Raw genomic sequence first — 20,841 nt, 5'->3', positions numbered from 1 at the left:
TGAACTAAACAAAGCGCTTTCGCTGTTTTTGATATAGTTAAAAATAATTAAGTTTATAAAGACGTTGGAAGAATTTCGATCTTACCCAACGGAATTGAAGTGCGGGAAAACTTAAGTTGAAAGTTAAAATAGTCCTTAAGTGTTTCTACGAACTATTGTACGGATTACTGGTTCAATTAAGATCCTTAAATTCTAACCTTATAAATTTAGCTAGACATGGTAAAGTAAAAGTGCATTAAAATAAATAAAAGTAGTGCGAGTGCGGAAAGTAAATAAAAGTAGTGCGAGTGCGACGAAATAAATAATTTAAAGCGAGTGCGGGAAATAAATAAAGTAAAGCGAGTGCGGGAAATAAATAAAGTAAAGCGAGTGCGGGAAATAAATAAAGTAAAGGCGAGTGCGGGAAATAAATAAAGTAAAGGCGAGTAATAAAAACTTACTCCAATCGGAGGGCTGAGTAAATTGCAATGCGGAAATGTAAATGGCGGCAGGATTAACTTCCTTCCAAAGTGCTCCAAACTCGATTACAGACTCTATCACAGACTTGATTACACAATTGTGGTAACACTCCAATGCGAAGCGATTACCACTATAAAATACTAAATATATGCCTAAGTGAAACAAAGTTGCTTCTGAGTTTGCCTCTGTTCTAAGTTTGGATGATTGTAAAAGTGAATTCGCGTTTCTATTTATAAGCAAGTAAAAAGATGGAAATGACTTGGATGCCCTTCAACTTGAAAATAGGAGGGAACCGTTTTTCCTCTTGTGGCACCCGCCACAAGGCCAAAGTGAGGCGCCTTAGTGGATGTAGTGGGGAAACGTGGGAGTTGAGGGAAGTTGAGTTTGGCACGTCATGGCTTGGTCTGTGGCGCCCGCCATGGGGTAGGCCATAAGCACAAAATGCTGAATTTTAGGGTTTTTAGCCCTTTTTCGCTCCTTTTCTCGATCGGGGCTCCGATTAAAGTAAAAACTTGAAAACAAAGGAAAACACAGTAATAACACAACAAAATAACAATAAAACAACTAGAATGCATGTGAAATCGGAGTCGAAAATACGTAAATTTTAGTGTTATCAAACTCTCCCACACTTAAACCTTTGCTTGTCCTCAAGCAAAACATTATAAAGCTCATAAAAGAAAAACTGGTGTAAACGAGTGCTTCAGGTAAAAATTCTAAGTTCAAGTTGGGATGCAGTGATAGGTACTAACTGAGTGAACTAAGGGTATCATGATGACACTAATCCGCAAATACGGACATAAACTTCATTCCTATATAAACCAACCCATATTATCCCACAATACCTAGGCCTGCCTCTTCATCTCTTTTTGTGTCCTTTTCATTCAGGCGCAATCACATTAAGCCCGTTATCCGTACATGCTTCATAGTAGAGTGGCCTGTTAGTGATTATGATCTGAGCATGGGTTTTCTGGCACATAAATATGTGTAAACCCTTTTATTGGACCCAACTGTAGTTGTGGGGGATCGGATCGTAATCCGCCCTACCGAGTTCAGTGCCAGATACCTCTGAACCAACCAACAGTGGGTACTGCTTTTCTTTTTCTTTTTCTTTTTCTTTTTGTAGCAATTTTTTACAATTCTTTGGTTTAAATGACTTTGCGAGGGTCACCTATACCGGAGTTGCCTTTTTGCTTTCTTTTATTTTTTTGTTTTTCTGGATCATTCACTTATTTGCATCGGTCCCCTACATAGAGGATGCGTAGGCCGGAGCTGACTGCTAGATAAACTACTAAGGACTTATACGGAAATGATGATTAAGGCCATGGTATATGGGGTTTCGGGAATGATTCCTATATTTACGAAGCTTATGGTGCTAAAATAGATACTGATGTTTCGCAAATTTCTCCCAAGTCACCGCATCCTTACTCGAAACATGTCTTAAAAACCTGAAAACTTTCGGAATAACACTATTTTCTTTTGCAAAAAAAATTTGGTGGGGCTAAAGGTATGGGGAGACTAGATTGTACTAAAGATTTACTATATTCGGTGACTCGTCAGACTCATGTATTATACTAAAAAGTAAAATAAATAACTAAAAGGGAAATTAAACAACTAAAAACAGCAAATAAACAACTAAAAAAAAGAAGAAAAAACAACAAATAAAACTGAAAATAAAAGGAAAACGATAAATGCTCCTCCACACTTAAATCGAGCATTGTCCCTAATGTTTCGAAATAAGATAAGGGAAGAGTTACCTGGCAACCTATTGCTGACCACTAGTGCCCTCGCCATCCTGAGGTGGACGACGGGATCGGGTACGACGACGGTCTCTCTGATCCATCCTCGCCTGCAAGGCGTCCTGAGCGGTTCTCACCTCTCGAAGGTTACCTAAAATGGAACCTTGAGTGGCTTCGATGAGTGCCATGTGTTGCTGGTGGCTCAGGAATCGAATACTCGGCTCGATACCCAGTGCCTCCATACAGTGCTGATCAGGATAACGTGTGGGCGCCATAGGGCGCTGATAAAGAGCGATGTAGCGCTCTCTCTGAGCATCATCTCTATAGGCTACGTGCATATCATCGAAATCCTGCATCCTGTAAAAGTTAGGAAAGTGATCCTGAAAATATAAACCATTCAAATTTTTAGTCTCGATGGAAAATATGATAAAATTAAATTAAATAAAATAAATGCGAAAAAGTAAAATGAAAAACCATGGGTTGCCTCCCACGCAGCGCTTGTTTAACGTCATTAGCTTGACGATTAGAATTTATACACCTGTAGTAGTAGGAATCGGTGGATCAATCAGGGTGTGGCTTGAGTAGTATGCTGGAATGTCTCCTTCTTCGTAGAGCTTTAGTCTTTGTCCATTTACGATGAATGGACTACAGGTATCGTTCTTGATTTCTACGGCTCCGGATCTCAGAATCTTGGATACTTCGAAAGGAGCAGTCCATCTTGAACGTAGCTTTCCAGGAAAGAGTCGTAACCTAGTGTTGAAAAGGAGAATAGAATCGCCTACATTGAAGTTTTTCTTTACTATTCTTTTGTCGTGATAGGTTTTTGTCCTCTCTTTATATATTTTTGCATTTTCGTAGGCAGATTGCCTAAGTTCTTCTAATTTATGAATGTCTAGGGTACGCTTTTCTCCAGCGGCTAGGTAGCCTAAATTCAAAGTTTTAATGGCCCAATAGGCCTTATGCTCTAACTCGAATGGTAAATGACAAGATTTTCCATAAACTAGTTGGTAAGGAGTAGTTCCTATAGGGGTTTTGAAAGCGGTTCTATAGGCCCATAATGCTTCTTGAAGCTTCTGAGACCAGTCTCTCCTAGAAATAGAAACGGTTTTCTCTAGGATTTGTTTTATCTCCCTATTAGATACTTCTACTTGGCCACTAGTTTGTGGGTGGTACGGTGTTGCTACTTTATGCCTAACTCCATATTTTCTTAAAAGTTTGTCAAATATTCTCGATATAAAGTGTGATCCTCCATCGCTTATGACTAAACGTGGTGTTCCAAATCTAGGGAATATATAGTTTTTAAATAGTTTGATTACTACCCTAGTGTCGTTTGTGGGTGCAGCTATAGTTTCAATCCACTTAGACACATAGTCTACAACTACTAAGATATACCTGTTTCCTAAGGATGGTGGAAAGGGTCCCATGAAATCTATACCCCATACGTCGAAGAGTTCTACTTCCTGAATGTTTCTTAAGGGCATTTCATCTCGTCTTGAAATGTTTCCAGTGCGTTGGCATCTATCATATTTGACAATGTAAGCATAGACATCACGCCACATGGTAGGCCAGAATAGGCCAGCTTGAAGAATCTTGGCGTATGTCTTAGAGGTGCTCGCATGTCCACCATAAGGTGCAGAATGACAATGCTCGATAATACTATTTACCTCTTCTTCTGGAACGCAACGGCGAAAAATGCCATCTTTACCCCTTTTAAAAAGGAGCGGTTCGTCCCAATAGAAGTTTCTCACATCGTGGAAGAATTTCTTCTTGCGGTGGTAGTCAAGATCAGGGGGTACTATATCAGCAGCTAGGTAATTAACGAAATCTGCATACCAGGGTACGTTACTTATTGCTAAGGAATTTTGGGGGTGCTCATAAGGATCTAGGTTATTATCTTCAATGGTTTCTACTCTAGCGATCAGTCTATCATAGGCAAAATCATCATTTATGGGTACTAGTTCAGGTTTTAGATGTTCTAGCCTAGAAAGGTGATCGGCTACTACATTCTCAGTGCCTTTTTTTATCTCTTATATCTAAATCAAACTCTTGTAGTAATAGAATCCATCAGAGTAACTTGGGCTTGGCATCTTTTTTACTTAATAGGCAACGAATGGCAGCATGATCGGTGTAAACAATAATTTTTGCTCCTACTAGATAAGATCTAAATTTGTCTATAGCGAAAACTACGGCGAGTAATTCTTTTTTGGTTGTTGCGTAGTTAAGTTGGGCAGCATCTAGGGTTCTACTGGCATAATAAATGGCATGTAATTTTTTATCTTTTCTTTGTCCTAGAACGGCCCCAACTGCATAATCACTAGCATCACACATTATCTCAAAAGGTTCCGACCAATCAGGCGGTTTCATAATGGGTGCAGAGATTAATGCTTGCTTTAAAAGATTAAATGCGTCATTACATTTTTCATCAAAAATGAATTCAGCATCTTTCATTAAAAGTCCGGTTAAAGGTTTAGTGATTTTGGATAAGTCCTTAATAAAACGCCGATAGAATCCAGCGTGTCCAAGAAAGCTTCGGACTTCTCTGATTGTTTTTGGTGGTTTTAGGTTTTCTATAACTTCTATTTTAGCTTTATCTACCTCTATACCTTTTTCGGAAACTATATGTCCTAAAACTATTCCTTCGGTCACCATGAAATGACATTTTTCCCAGTTTAGCACGAGGTTCACCTCCACGCATCTCTCCAGGATTTTCTCAAGGTTAGCAAGACAATTGTGAAAATTGAATCCGCAAACCGAGAAATCGTCCATAAACACTTCCATGATACCATCTAGGTAATCTGCGAATATTGACATCATGCAGCGTTGGAAAGTAGCTGGGGCGTTACAGAGGCCGAAAGGCATTCGTCTGTAGGCAAAAGTTCCATAAGGGCATGTAAAGGTAGTTTTTTCTTGATCTTCTGGGTGAATAGGTATTTGGAAGAATCCAGAGTATCCATCTAGATAACAGAAGTAAGAGTGTCTGGCTAGACGCTCCAACATTTGGTCTATAAATGGTAAAGGGAAATGATCCTTCCTAGTTGCTTTATTTAATTTTCTATAATCTATACACATCCGTCATCCTCCTTTTAAACGTTTTGGTACATGTTCGCCTTTATCGTTTTGCACGACTGTGATGCCTCCCTTTTTAGGTACTACATGCACAGGGCTCACCCACTTACTATCCGAGATCTGGTAGATTATACCTGCCTCAAGTAACTTAAGAACTTCCTTCTTAACAACATCACTCATTATAGGGTTTATTCTTCTCTGATGCTCCCTTAAGGGTTTTGAATCTTCTTCTAACGAAATCTGATGCATGCATACGGATGGGCTTATACCTTTCAGGTCAGAGATATTATATCCTAAGGCTGAGGGATGTCTTTGTAAAATGTCTAAAAGTTGGTTCGTTTCCTCATGGCTCAAGGTAGCACTAACTATAACTGGACGGTTCATCTTTTCATCGAGGAACTCATATCTCAGGTTCTTAGGCAGATCCTTAAGTTCTAAGGTTGGTTTCTTAGGGCATGGCATAGGATCTGGGGTAAGGGATAAACATTCGTAAAGGTTATCATCGATGTAAGGTTCTTTAAAGTCATCATCTTCCTTTATGGGGGTTTATGGTAACTTAATTGTTTTTATAATGTCTTTTTGTTCTAATTCTCTAACACATTCATCAATGATATCTAAGGCATAACACGAGTCTCCCATCACAAGTGTCATAAGAAATTTCGAAAGTATAAATTCTATTTTCTCGTCACCTACCTCAAATGTCAACTTTCCTTTCTTGACATCTATTATGGCTCCTGCAATTGATAAGAATGGTCTACCTAGAAGGATTGGTATATCATTGTCCTCTTTGATGTCTATGACGACAAAATCAGTAGGGATAAATAGTTGACCTATCCTAACAAGAACATCTTCTAAAATGCCTATCGGATATTTAACAGATCTATCGGCTAACTGAAGTGACATCTTAGTGGGTTGTAACTCTCCTAAGTTTAACCTCTCACAAACTGCTAGAGGCATTAAGCTCACACTAGCTCCTAAGTCTAGAAAAGCTTTATCGATGACATGATTACCTAAAAGGCAAGGAATGGAGAAATTTCCAGGATCTTTATCTTTCTTTGCTAATTTGTCCTCGGAAATAGCATTACATTCCAAAGGCTTCGGATCGTCAAGTCTACATTTGTTGGTAAGGATGTCTTTCAGAAACTTTGCATAAGAAGGTATTTGGGTGATGGCTTCTGTGAAAGGGATTTCTACATGAAGTTTTTCTATAACGTTAATAAATTTTTTATACTGTTTATTGATCTGGGTTTGTTTGAGTCTTTGCGGATATGGTATAGGTGGTTTATATGGCGGGGGTGGTACGTAAATTTTATCTTTAGGTTCTTCTCCTTTCTCTCGACCTTCCTGGTTTTCAGATTCCTCTGGTTCCTTTACTTTGTCCGGGGGCTTGGTACATTCCTTAGAAGTTTCGGGTTCACTCAATCTTGGGTTTGGTGGCTCATCATAAGCGTTCCCACTTCGTAGGGTAATGGCATTGGCTTGTCCTCTCGGATTTTGTTGAGGTTGTCCAGGGAATTGTCCTCCAGGTGTAGTCTGAGGGGCTTGGTTTAAAGCTACCTGAGAGATCTGGGTTTCAAGCATCTTGGTATGAGTAACTATTTGGTCAACCTTGGTTCCTAACTGAGTAATCAATTCGTTAACATGAATGTTTTGGTTCATGAACTCCTTGTTTTGTTGGGTTTGAGCGGTGATAAAATTTTCCATAATTTTCTCAAGGCTCGGCTTTGGTGGTATAGGTTGCATAGGTTGATTTGATCTTGGGGCTTGATAACTAGGTCTCGGAGGTGCATTATTTTGGATAGGGTTATTGTTTTTATAGGAGAAGTTCGGGTGATTCCTCCATCCAGGATTATAGGTATTCGAGTATGGGTTCCCTTGGGTGTAGTTCACTTGCTCGGAGTGGGTTTCGTTCAATAGACTGCATTCTGCGGATTGGTGTCCTTGGGTTCCACATATCTCACAATCCGATGAAACTGCGGCTACATGATTCGGGTTCGTGTACATATGCTCGACTTTGAGGGCTAATGCGTCCATTTTAGCTTGCATCATGTCTATAGAGCTCAGTTCATGCATTCCTCCTTGGGCTTCCTTCTTCTTAACTGTCGCTCGTTCGACTCCCCATGATTGATGGTTTTGGGCCAAGTCTTCGATGAGGGCACTAGCTTCAGGATAAGGTTTGTTCATCATAGCACCGCCTGCGGCAGCGTCGATGGTCATCTTTGTGTTATAATGAAGTCCATTATAGAAGGTTTGAATGATTAACCAGTTTTCTAAACCATGATATGGGCATGCTCGTAACAACTCTTTATATCTCTCCCAAGCTTCGAACAACGATTCTCCTTGGTTTTGGGTAAATCTAGTTATATGGTTTCGAAGAACGGCGGTCTTACTCGGGGGAAAATATCTAGCAAGAAAAACTCTTCTAAGGTTATCCCAAGTCGTAATGGAATTGGGTGGAAGGGAATCTAACCATGATAGGGCTTTATCTCTGAGGGAAAAAGGAAATAGTCTTAAACGTATTGCCTCAGGAGAAGCTCCATTGGTTTTAAAAGTATCTGCTAATTGAAGAAATATTTTTAAATGTTGGTTAGGGTTCTCGGTTGCGAGACCCGTGAATTGTCTTTGTTGCACTAGTTGCAACAGGGATGGTTTAAGTTCAAAATTATTGGCTGGGATGGTTGGGTTTACTATACTAAAACTAGGTTCTTCATTAGATGGTTGAGCTAAGTCCTTAAGAGGTCTTTGGTTTTGATCTTCGGCCATAGCTCTCTTAATTCTGTGAAAGAATAAACGTGTGCGAGCGTAACGTTCAGGTTCCGCCAGAGGGTTTACTAAGCTTAAACTTCCGGTGCTGTGAGTTCTTCGCATTGACCGGCGGGAAATAACCTAAGTCTAAACGATATAACAACAGGAAAATGAAATTTGACGAAATTGGTCCCCGGCAACGGCGCCAAAAACTTGATGCGGTTTTTTTTCGCTAGTATACGAACGCGTCAAAGTAATATAAAAGATTGTCGAATCCACAGAGACCAAGTGTCAAGCTATCGTTATCTGTTGTTATGGTGTTTATCAAAGGAAATCAAAATAGGTGTTTTTGTAGTGTGCAATGGAAAGTAAAGTATTTAAATAGATTTAATTAATAAAGACAGGGTCAAATGTAATTCACGTAACCAATTGATAATCCAAGTACTTGCTAATAGAACTACTTATGGGCAATGTTTCCTACTTTGAAAAGAACTAATTTAACAGGAATTGTCGCTTTCGCGTATTCAGAACCGAGTCGTACTCCCTAATCAAACCCTCTTATTGTCACTTATAAAAAGGCGCGCATTGCGTTAGAGTAGTAAACCTATTTTTAAGAAATATAGTATCTTGACTAAGTTGAAAAGTATTATAACCTGGATTTCTTAACCAAAAGAGGTTTTTACGAACCAGACTCTAAACTTATAAACGCGTCCGAAAATAGTTTTAAAATCTCTTTTCTTCTTAATGTTAAAAACTCCTAATGAACTAAACAAAGCGCTTTCGCTGTTTTTGAAATAGTTAAAAACAATTAAGTTTATAAAGACGTTGGACGACTTTCGATCTTACCCAACAGAATTGAAGTGCGGGAAAACTTAAGTTGAAAGTTAAAATAGCCCTTAAGTGTTTCTACGAACTATTGTACGGATTACTGGTTCAATTAAGATCCTTAAATTCTAACCTTATAAATTTAGCTAGACATGGTAAAGTAAAAGTGCATTAAAATAAATAAAAGTAGTGCGAGTGCGGAAAGTAAATAAAAGTAGTGCGAGTGCGAGGAAATAAATAATTTAAAGCGAGTGTGGGAAATAAATAAAGTAAAGCGAGTGCGGGAAATAAATAAAGTAAAGCGAGTGAGGGAAATAAATAAAGTAAAGGCGAGTGCGGGAAATAAATAAAGTAAAGGCGAGTAATAAAAACCTGCTCCAATCGGAGGGCTGAGTAAATTGCAATGCGGAAATGTAAATGGCAGCAGGATTAACTTCCTTCCAAAGTGCTCCAAACTCGATTACAGACTCTATCACAGACTTGATTACATAATTGTGGTAACACTCCAATGCGAAGCGATTACCACTATAAAATACTGAATATATGCCTAAGTGAAACAAAGTTGCTTCTGAGTTTGCCTCTGTTCTAAGTTTGGATGATTGTAAAAGTGAATTCGCGTTTCTATTTATAAGCAAGTAAAAAGATGGAAATGACTTGGATGCCCTTCAACTTGAAAATAGGAGGGAACCGTTTTTCCTCTTGTGGCGCCCGCTGTCGCATTACGTGAAAAACCGGCGGGAAAACGAAACAACAGAGTCGCCACCGTGCGTTATTTATCCCAAAAGAGGGAAAGGAAACGCTCGAAGTAAACCTGGAAAAGACATGGTCTCGCGACCAGAGAAAGATGGGATCGGGAGTCGGTTATGCGAAGGGAAGGTATTAGCACCCCTACGCATTCGTCGTACTCGACGGAATCCACGCACAAAAGAATAGAAGAAAGGTTGCTAAAGACTGCTCACAAACTGCACACAAGGCTGGAAGGAAACACAGAAAGACAAGAGAAACAGGACTCGGCAGGATATCGCATCCTGGGCCTACGTAGTCTGTCAAGCACAGACATCAGAGTCGACGTAGTTCGGGACAGGGGAAACGTGCTCGCTAGGATGTCGCATCCTATGCATACGTATCTTCTCTGACCGGAGAAGAATCAGAGCACTCGTAGCTTGGCTAACGCACGCCAAACAAAACCCACACAGGAAACCGACTGCCAATCGCTGGACTTACGTCAGACTCCACACAAACAGGCAAACATGGAAACCGAATGCCAATCGTTGGACTTACATCAGACGCCGAACCAACAAACATACACACAGGAAACCGACTGCCAATCGCTGGACTTACGTCAGACTTCAACACACACAAAAAGGGGAAAAAGAAAAAGGGCGCCCGGAGAGATCAACTCATCTCCTGCCTACGTACCTCATCTGGTATGAGGATCAGGGCGACGTAGTTCCCCTACGCAGGGAAAGAACTTCTAACCTAACCAGAGATTGGGAACTGACAAACTAGAAGGGAGCCTGACTCGAGCCTAATAGTTATCATGTAATCCATAATGGTCCTAGGTTGAGGTTTCTATCTAACTTGCACAGGGAGCAAGCTATCCTAAACAGCACAGTCAAACAAACACAAGCACAATAAACAATCACACGCACTATATGCAAGCAATTAGGCTCATACAAGGCTAGGCTGCAAAAGCAAGCCAACTGGAATGGGGTGTGGTTAGCTCTTAACCCTAACATTGGGAGTTAGGGTGAAGCAGATGAAATGGGAAGTGAGGGTAAGACCTCACAGCTCTTATCCCTGGCCTGGGAGAGCTTGACTCAAATAGAAAGTGTGGGAGTTCAGAATGTAGGAACTCTTCTCCACAGATGACTGACACAACAGGATCTTGGGTTCTTATTCACAATGCATCAACAACAGGTGTGTGAGCAAAGTGAATGACACACTGAGTAGCAGGAGATGGATTACACATCTCTTTTATCTGCCAATTGCCTTCTAAGAGGTCTTTACCTGCTTGGCACAAAATTAAACATTCACAAGCATTGCCTCTTAAGGAGGGCTTCAGACAGGTGCCTGCCCACATAACAGGACAGGTCTTCCAGACTACATGAAGTCAGAAGAATTATACCTCAGTGGTTAAGCAACCAAGCAAAGCAAGTTCAAAATGAACTCAAAGCCACTTAGGTACCTGTGAAAAAATCTAAACCAATCAGTTCAACTATACAGACAAACAATCAACAGGCAATAACAAACAGACAGACAATGTTCACAATGTGCAAGCCACAAGGCAAACTCAAATGAGTTAGCATCAACCTACAAAACACACAAGTGTTAGTAATCAAGAGCAAACATCAATTCTCAAATGAGGAAGCATCATCAACTATGGACCTGGATGTTTAAACCTGAAATCAAAGCCCACATGTAAGCCACAAACCACTAGGTTAAAGCCTAGGGTCAAAGATGGAGAAAAAAGTCAAAACAGAACCTCAAATTTAACATGAATCAACCTTATTCAATCAAGAACAAATCTCAAAAAGTCCCACATCAAAATCATTAATCATATTCATTTCATGAGCAAAACATGGCAAGGCATGCAAATGGTGATCACATTGAGACATCAGAAGAAACAAATGCACATTAAATCAAAAATGACTCAAATAATCTTGGCACAATTCATGAGTAAACAGGACATATAACATGATCATCACACAAAAAATTAGAGGCATTGGACATTATTAGGCATGGCAATCACCTAGCATAATTCAAACAATCACATGTGTGACACAAATTGTCACACCAAGTTAGCATAATCATAAAACAAAAATGAATCATGGGAAAAATCTCAAACCAAAGCCAAAATATCATTCAACATGTCTAGAATCCACACACAAAATTTCAGAAGCATTGGATCATTTTTGAGCATTCTATGATGAATGGAACAAGGCAAGGTCAAACATGTATATGCATTCAATCACCCTAAGACAAATGATTTTTTAAGCCAGGCACAACTTGCAATTTAATGATCATAAAAAAATAGACATGATAAGGAACACATAGCAAAAAATTGGAGATCAATTGGTGCATTTTTCAATTTTAAATGATTTTTGGAAGTTTGGAAAGAATTGGAAAAATGAAATGGACATAGCATAGCAAAATGGGAGGGAAAGTGAGAAAAATTGCAAGGCATTTGAAAATATCCTTCAGCCGGATTCGAACCAGGCGCCTATTTGAAATTCCAAGCGTGCCAACCAAAACGATGGCGTTTTGGCTAAACCCTAGCGCTGGAAACCGTTGTTGCTTCATGGAAACCGTGGCCTAATCATTTTCGTAGCTAATCCATGAAGCTCGTAGCAAAATCGTAGCCAAACCGTGGCCATTTCTGGAAATGCATGGTGTTCATGCAGGGAAGATGAAGATCATGAAGATCTTCATCTGGATTTTCCAGATTTCAAAAAATGTTCCAGAAATCATAAACAAACATAGCAATCGGTTCATCTTTCCACATACATCAAGGATCCATGATCAATTTGCATTAAAATATCAAAACAAAACCAAATCGAAGGAAATCAAAATCAACACTAAAACTTCAATCAATCATAACTTTGCGAATATTGCACCAAATCATTCAAAATTTGCATCAGCATCATCACCAATCAACGAACTACAAGATTATAACAAAGAATTTCAACATTAGAGAGGTCGAATCCTGACCTCTTGCAGAACAGTAGTTGGAATCACGTGCTTCCAAGCTCAGCCAAGCCTCAGATCTTCTCCACTATGCTCATAGAGGTAATTGATGATGAATTTGAAGCTCAAGGATGCACGAATCCAGCTTAATTTGCACTTGCCATGGAACCTTCAAGCTTTGCATATGAACAAATATGGCACGGTTTGATCCAATTCCAAGTCCAGTTCTACTCAAAAACACCTCATGAACACGAATCAATCAAGAGAAACTGTTTTTGTGTGAAGAAATTTGGAAAAAGTTTGAGAGAAAATTTTGGATAATTTCTTGAATCTAGATCTGAAATGTTATTAATGATGGAAAACAGTTATGATTAACCATATATACTTCCTACTAATCATGTTTAAAACTTGTTTAAGCCTAATGCCAATGAGATTAATCACTTATGTGGTGTATGTGCAAAAAATAGGTTTTCACCTCCCATGCATGCCATGCACGTGAACAGTACTCAGCTCTGGCCCAAACCATTTAAAACAAGCCCATGCACACTTTAGGATTGGTTTTGCATGCCCATGATCATTCAATATGATGTTATGCAATTTTCTTCAAAAATCTTCATGAATAAGCCAAAGACCATGTAAATGAAATTCATGTCATGTAATGGTATGCTTGGAAAGTACATGTTATAAGGATCAAAATGCAAAAAGAACCACTCATTTTGGAGCTTTGGTTAAAAAGTTATGTCCATTTGAATTTTCAAACATACCTTGTCATGATTGGACCATATCTCCTCAACCACACATGAGAAATTCATGATATTGGACTTTTTGGAAATGGTAGAGAACGATATTCAACTTTCATGTTGGACAAAATTTCATTTGAAGCTTTCTTGATGATGTAATCTTGAGTTGAAGTTGGTCCAAAACCTTGCCATTTTTGGAAATTTCAAATTACAGGTCACTTGCTATTTTTGGAAAGTCTTGACCTGACTTCAAATTCTTCAATGTTGATGTTTGAAATGTCAAATGAGACTTGTTTGAACATGAATGAAGCATCTCTAACCACTTCCCACCTCCAAATCCACAATTGACTTTGCAGTTGACTTCTATGGGCCTCAGATGATTTGATCATGCACTGATGAGTTCTGAGCCTTCAACACTTGACCTAGCTACTTCAAAGTGACCCTTGAGTCATATAAGTTCATTGTAACAACCCTAGGGCTTTGATCTCATGAAAAATGCTCTTGTTGCCTTGCACAGTTGAATCTCCTGATCAGTTTTGCCTGATGAGATGTGATGGATTATGCAATGACAATGCAATGTTAATGACTTAAAAATGAAATGTATATACAAATGGGAGGTGCAAATTTGAGGTGCTACAGCTGCCCCTATTCAATCAACTGGGAACCTGAACGGATGAGAGCAACGACTGTCAGACCTTCAAGGTAAACAGGGACTGAATACCAAAGAACCGTAGAAATTTGCACTCTGCGGGGATCCAAGAAAAGAAAGTTCACCAATAGCAACTTCCACTGGGATCTGATATTTACCACTGGACCAGACAAGACGTTTACCAACGACTCCACTGGGGATTTTGATTTTTATCAGTAAAAAGATACAACTAGACGTCAACGGACGAATAGGAAAAACTCATCGTGTATCGACACCAACGGAGAGGTGACCAGACATCAACGGATGACCTGGGAAGACTCGACCAGACGTCAACGGACAAACGGGATAAGCTCGACGTTTATCGACACCAACGGAGAGGTGACCAGACATCAACGGATGAACTGGGGCAAGAGATACAACCATACGTCAACGGACGCATGGGAAAAACTCAACGTTTATCGACACCAACGGAGAGGTGACCAGACATCAACGGATGAATGGGAAGACTCGACCAGACGTCAACAAACGAACGGGATAAGCTCGACGTTTATCGACACCAACGGAGAGGTGACCAGACATCAACGAATGAATGGGAAGGATACAATGTATATTGACATCGAAAGATGATGCGTACAGAAGTGAAGCAAGACCAGACATTTACCGATGACTGGGATGAGACTCGATGTTTACCGACATCGAAAGATGATGTTTACCGACATCCAAAAAAGACGACCAGACATTTACCGATGACTAGGATGAGACTCGATGTTTACCGACACCGAAAGATGATGTTTACTGACATCCAAAAAAGACGACCAGACATTTACCGATGACTGGGATGAGACTCGATGTTTACCGACACCGAAAGATGATGTTTACCGACATCCAAAAAAGAACACACACGGGTGTAGACAGGATACTTACCGATATCACCAGAATGACATCTGCAATATGTCAAGGCAAGGCTAAACACTTGCTGGGGATCTCACTGGGGAGAATCAAATTTTCCTCTCACCTGCGGGCGAGGAAATAAACCTCCCTGGGGATTTTTATCAATCTTGAATGTTGTCGGGAGCAATTGTAGCAAATGTGTCGTACAGACGTTGAACAACGATTCGCCTCTGCCGGGGATATGGTCTGTTTAGATTTAACACATGAATGCATATGTTTGAATTTTTCTATGGCGTAATGCTCCATGTTGAATGGAAATGCTACGCAATTTGAGGATGCAATGATTACTACATGCAAGATGCAGAATGATGAAAAACTCCTGCTGGGAAGCAAGCGGATTGCTCTGCTGAGCGCACAAAATGAATAAATTCTCCAACTCTGTGGGGAGACTCTGTCTGAGGAATATGCCAACTTCTCAAACGTGCTGGGGAATAGCATTGCTGCTGGAGAAAGAAAAGATTCCACCGGGGACAACCTTCACTGGATCCAATCCACTTGGGGACCCCGCTAGGGAAACAAACAACGCTCGCCTCTGCTGAGGATAGCTGCCAATCCACAGGTAGGATAAACTCTACTGGGGATAATATGCACCGAACCTGATCCACTCGGGGAACTTGCTAGGGAAAACCATCAACACAACCCTCTACTGGGGTGATCTGCTAGGGGAAAACAACACAACCCTGATGTGGAGAGGCATACTTTGTTGGGGAAATAATAGACCAGACCATGCTGGGGATAGACATCCACAACCCTGCCGGGGAAAAGTGTTCACGACCACGCTGGGGATAGCAGTACCTCAAACCAGACTGCTGGGGAATAAAATACTCCACTGACACCTCCGTCGGGGATACAACAACCTTCCAACTCGGTGGGGATTAACGATCTTCCAACAAGCTGGGGACAAACCCACTTCCAGGCCTGCTGGGGATAGTATAGCCTTCCAACTCGGTGGGGAAACTAGCACTTCCAAGCCTGCTGGGGACACATCCTCAATCCTGCTAAGGAATTCCTGATCTGGAATACGCTGGGTAGACAAGTCCTGAACTTGGTTCAACTGCTGAGGAAGATACACTTCTGGATAGTGTTGACACATCCCTGAACAAACCGTGGCTTATCTGCTTCAGCCAGGAACCAAAAGTGATGACCTGCAAAACAGCAAGACATACATGCCCCAGGGGATTGCATGGACAAGATACACTCAAGTGTACTTAACATTCAAAATGATTTTCAAATGTTTTATCTTTCTGCCCATTATTGTCTAGCCTTCATGTTTTTATATGCAATGTTTATCAAAAATTCGGACGTTTTTGCAAACAAAACAGTAAAATAAAAATAAGAGAGCAATTTATCTGAATAACGACTTTTTATTGATTGGGAAATGGGCCTGAAAAGGCGAATACATCAAGAAGCAATTCCTAGGAAGAGGTAATCGCGCACAAAAGGAAAAATCTATCCTAATGGCAATGTGAATACGGCATCCACTATTTCCCAATTCTGTTATGACTCACAAATCATCAATTTCTCCCCAAATTCCTTGCTTTCTGAGAAGAATGACTGGACCGATCATATCCTTCGAGATGGTAGACGATGAAGCGTGATGAAGTACAGATAACTCAGACTGTAGTCTTCGCTTTAATCCCTCTTTTGCTTGGATCGCCCTTTCAGGTTTTCAATCCACCGGGATACCCATTTTTGCCTAAGCCGCCCTTGCGGGTTTTCGACTTACCGGGTGTACAATCTTTTCATTTTTTATCCCTAACTTTTGCCCGAACCCTTTTTCTTTTTTTTTGGTTCGTCGGGATGCCCTTTTTTGCCTGGACTCTTTTATTCTTTTTGTCCAGCGGGTCAATTTATGCGAAGTATTTTTTGACTACATCCGAGTTAACAGGGGACGGAAAATCTTCACCATCCATAGTTGTAAGCATCAAGGCTCCACCAGAGAAAACCTTCTTAACAACATATGGACCTTCGTAATTAGGAGTCCACTTGCCCCTATTATCTGTACCGGGAGGAAGGATCCTCTTCAAAACTAAATCACCAGTCTGATAGCTTCGAGGATGCACTTTCTGATCAAAGGCTCTCTTCATCCTTCTCTGATACAACTGCCCATGGCACACAGCTACTAATCGCCTCTCTTCGATAAGGCTCAACTCATTAAACCTCGTTCGAATCCACTCAGCTTCGTCAAGCTTGACATCCAACAGGACTCTCAGAGAAGGAATCTCCACTTCAATAGGTAGGACAGTTTCCATACCATACACAAGGGAGTAAGGGGTTGCCTCGGTCGACGTACGTACTGAGGTACGGTACCCATGCAACGCGAAAGGCAGCATCTCATGCCAATCCTTGTACGTCACAACCATCTTCTGCACAATCTTCTTAATATTCTTGTTTGCCGCCTCTACAACACCATTCATCTTCGGTCTGTAAGGAGAAGAATTGTGATGTTCAATCCTGAAATCTTTGCAAAGCTCCTTCATCGTCTTGTTATTGAGATTCGAACCATTGTCAGTGATGATTCTCTCGGGAACTCCATAACGACAGATGATTTCCTTCTTAATGAACCGGGCAACCACTTGTTTGGTAACATTAGCATAGGAAGCTGCTTCCACCCATTTGGTGAAGTAATCAATCGCAACCAGGATGAAGCGATGTCCATTAGAAGCAGTAGGCTCAATCTTCCCAATCATATCAATGCCCCACATCGCGAACGGCCAAGGCGAATTCATAACATTCAGAGGGCTTGGTGGTACATGCACTTTATCAGCATAAATCTGACATTTATGGCACTTCCGAGGGTACTTGAAACAATCGGATTCCATAGTCATCCAGTAATAACCGGCTCTCAACAACTTCTTGGACATTGCATGACCACGAGCATGGGTACCAAAAGATCCTTCATGCACTTCTTGCACCAACATGTCTGCTTCGTGTCTATCCACGCATCTGAGCAGAACCATGTCAAAGTTTCTCTTGTACAACACGTCATCCTGATTCAAATAAAAGCTTCCAGCTAGCCTTCTCAGGGTTTTCTTATCATTCTTCGATGCTCCTTCAGGATACTCCTGGCTTTTGAGGAAATTCTTGATATCATAGTACCACGGTTTCTCATCCACAACAGACTCGGCTGCAAACACGTACGCAGGCCTCTCGAGTCGATTCACCGCAACATGTGGCACATGATTCCACCAATGGACTTTGATCATGGACGACAAAGTAGCTAAGGCATCAGCCATCTGATTCTCATCCCGGGGGACATGATACAACTTCACCTTCTTGAAGAACGTCAGTATCCGTCTGGTGTAATCTCTGTAAGGAATCAAATATCTCCATTGACCTGATTAATCACTGGAGCGGAATCTCCATATATGTCCAGAGTTTTGATCCTTAGATCGATGGCTTCTTCTATCCCCATGATACAAGCCTCATACTCAGCTTCGTTGTTGGTTACATCAAAAGTCAGTCTGGCAGAAAAAGGTATATGAGCTCCTTTTGGATTAATAAGCACAGCCCCAACACCGTTGCCATTCACATTCACAGCCCTATCAAACATCAATGTCCACTTGTCATCAGGATCCGGTCCTTCCTCAACAAGAGGCTCTTCACAATCTTTCATCTTCAGATACATGATGTCTTCATCAGGGAATTCAAATATCATCGGCTGATAATCATCAATTGGTTGCTCGGCAAGGTAGTCTGACAGAATACTACCTTTGATGGCCTTCTGTGACGTGTACTGGATATCATATTCGGTTAAAATCATCTGCCATCGAGCAACACGCCCGGTGAGAGTCGGCTTCTCAAAGATGTACTTTACTGGATCCATCTTAGAAATCAACAAGGTAGTATGGTTCAACATATACTGCCTCAGTCGGCGAGCAGCCCAGGCCAAAGCACAACAAGTTTTCTCAAGCTGTGAATATTTTATTTCACAGTCGGTAAACTTTTTGCTAAGGTAGTATATGGCATGCTCTTTTCGACCAGACTCGTCATGTTGTCCCAATACACACCCCATCGAGTTCTCAGTCACTGACAGGTACATTATCAGAGCTCTCCCAGGAACTGGAGGTATAAGGATTGGAGGTTTCTGCAAATACTCTTTTATCTTGTCAAAATCTTTCTGACAGTCATCATTCCACCTGATTGCTTGATTCTTTCTTAGCAATTTGAATATCGGTTCACACGTGGCAGTTAGGTGAGATACAAACCTTGCAATGTAGTTCAATCTCCCTAAAAACCCACGAACCTGCTTTTCTGTTTTCGGTTCAGGCATTTCTTGAATAGCTTTTACTTTTGCTGGATCAACCTCAATCCCTTTCTCACTGACAATGAAACCCAACAGCTTACCGGATCTCACACCAAACGTACACTTGTTTGGATTCAGCCTTAGTTTGAATTTTCTCAGTCTGTCAAACAACTTCTGCAAATTTACCAGGTGCTCCTCTTCTGTCTGCGACTTCGCAATCATATCATCCACGTACACTTCAATCTCTTTGTGCATCATGTCATGAAAGAGAGTCGTCATAGCCCTCTGATAGGTAGCACCGACATTCTTCAGCCCGAATGGCATCACCTTATAGCAGAACGTGCCCCAAGGTGTAATGAATGTCGTCTTTTCCATGTCCTCTGGCGCCATCTTGATCTGATTATAGCCAGAGAAACCATCCATGAAAGAGAAAACCGAGGATTGAGCCGTGTTATCAACCAAAACATCAATGGAAGGTAATGGGAAATCATCTTTCGGACTTGCTCTATTCAAATCCCGGTAATCGACACACATCCTGACTTTTCCATCCTTCTTTGGCACGGGAACGATGTTGGCTACCCACGGGGGGTAAGTAGTCACTGATAGAAAACCCGCATCCAACTGCTTCTGAACCTCTTCCTTGATTTTAACAGCCATATCAGGACTAGTTCTGCAAAGCTTCTGCTTGACTGAAGGACAATCTTCTCTGAGAGGTAGCCTATGCACCACAATATCGGTATCCAACCCAGGCATATCTTGATACGACCAGGCGAATATCTCTACATATTCTCTCAGCATTTCAATCAACCTTCTCTTGATATCTTCTTTCAAAGCAGCCCCGATCTTAATATCCTTTTTGGCGTCCTCAGTACCAAGATTAATAATCTCCAACTCCTCCTAATGAGGTTGGATGACCCTTTCCTCTTGCTTCAATAATCTGACCAGTTCTTTGGGGAGTTCACAGTCTTCCTCACTCTCCTCTTCAGCTTGGTAGATGGGATTATTGAAATCATACTGAGCCATAACAGAACTGTTCATAGTGGATTCCGTGAGATCAATTATGCATGTTTAATGCTTTATTTTAGAAAAAGGAGTTCAAAAAAGTCACAAAAACAAAAAACATTGCCATTTTTATTTTTTTGAAAAAATGAAGAACAAAACAGAAAGACAGGGATCACAAAATTGTTTGCAAAACGTCCTTTATTAATGATATCATTGAAAAACATGATGAGGCCCTACAATGAACCACTACGCCTTAGGCAGAACGTAGGGTTTTGTGCAAAATGAAAAACAAAAGAAAATTACTCTGTTTGAAGAGTAACTTGGACCACTTCTTCAGTTGTCCAATTGTTGATCGTCTCCCCTGGAGCACACGGGCGAACCCAGTTGTTCAGATCACAATCACTGTCACAGTCTTCAACACCGGTTGTAAAGACGTCACCATGATTCATCAGCCCAGCGCTGGTGAAGGTACTCGGCCCTTTCTGCTCTTGAACACCTTGCTCTGCCTGCAGAGGTTGATAACCAATACCGAACTTGTCTTCTTTGACGGGCAGGTCCACCATCTTGCCCCAGCCTTCTGCATTGCCCGAGTTGACAACCTCCACAGCCTACTTGTAGGATGCAATCGAGGCACCTGGCTTCTTCTGCTCAGCAAAAGCCACCCTCTCAATAGCAACGGTTTCAAATGCCTGGCATAGAGTTTCATGGATCTTGCCATCCACCTCCACATACTTG

At 41.0% G+C, this 20,841-nt stretch overlaps 1 non-coding gene across 1 annotated transcript; it reads left to right on the top strand.

Moving 5' to 3' along the window:
* The first annotated feature begins 7,533 nt into the window (after positions 1–7,533).
* Positions 7,534–7,640, top strand: LOC127133660 (small nucleolar RNA R71). Its single transcript, XR_007807612.1, has one exon. It is a non-coding gene; the product is annotated as a small nucleolar RNA R71 (small nucleolar RNA).
* The last annotated feature ends 13,201 nt before the right edge of the window (positions 7,641–20,841 follow it).

The sequence above is a fragment of the Lathyrus oleraceus genome, chromosome 3 (assembly GCF_024323335.1).
Source record: "Lathyrus oleraceus cultivar Zhongwan6 chromosome 3, CAAS_Psat_ZW6_1.0, whole genome shotgun sequence".
In the NCBI taxonomy this organism is placed as follows: domain Eukaryota; kingdom Viridiplantae; phylum Streptophyta; class Magnoliopsida; order Fabales; family Fabaceae; genus Lathyrus; species Lathyrus oleraceus.
The sequence above is the reverse complement of the archived record's forward strand: the minus strand, read 5'-3'. Positions and strand labels throughout refer to the sequence as shown.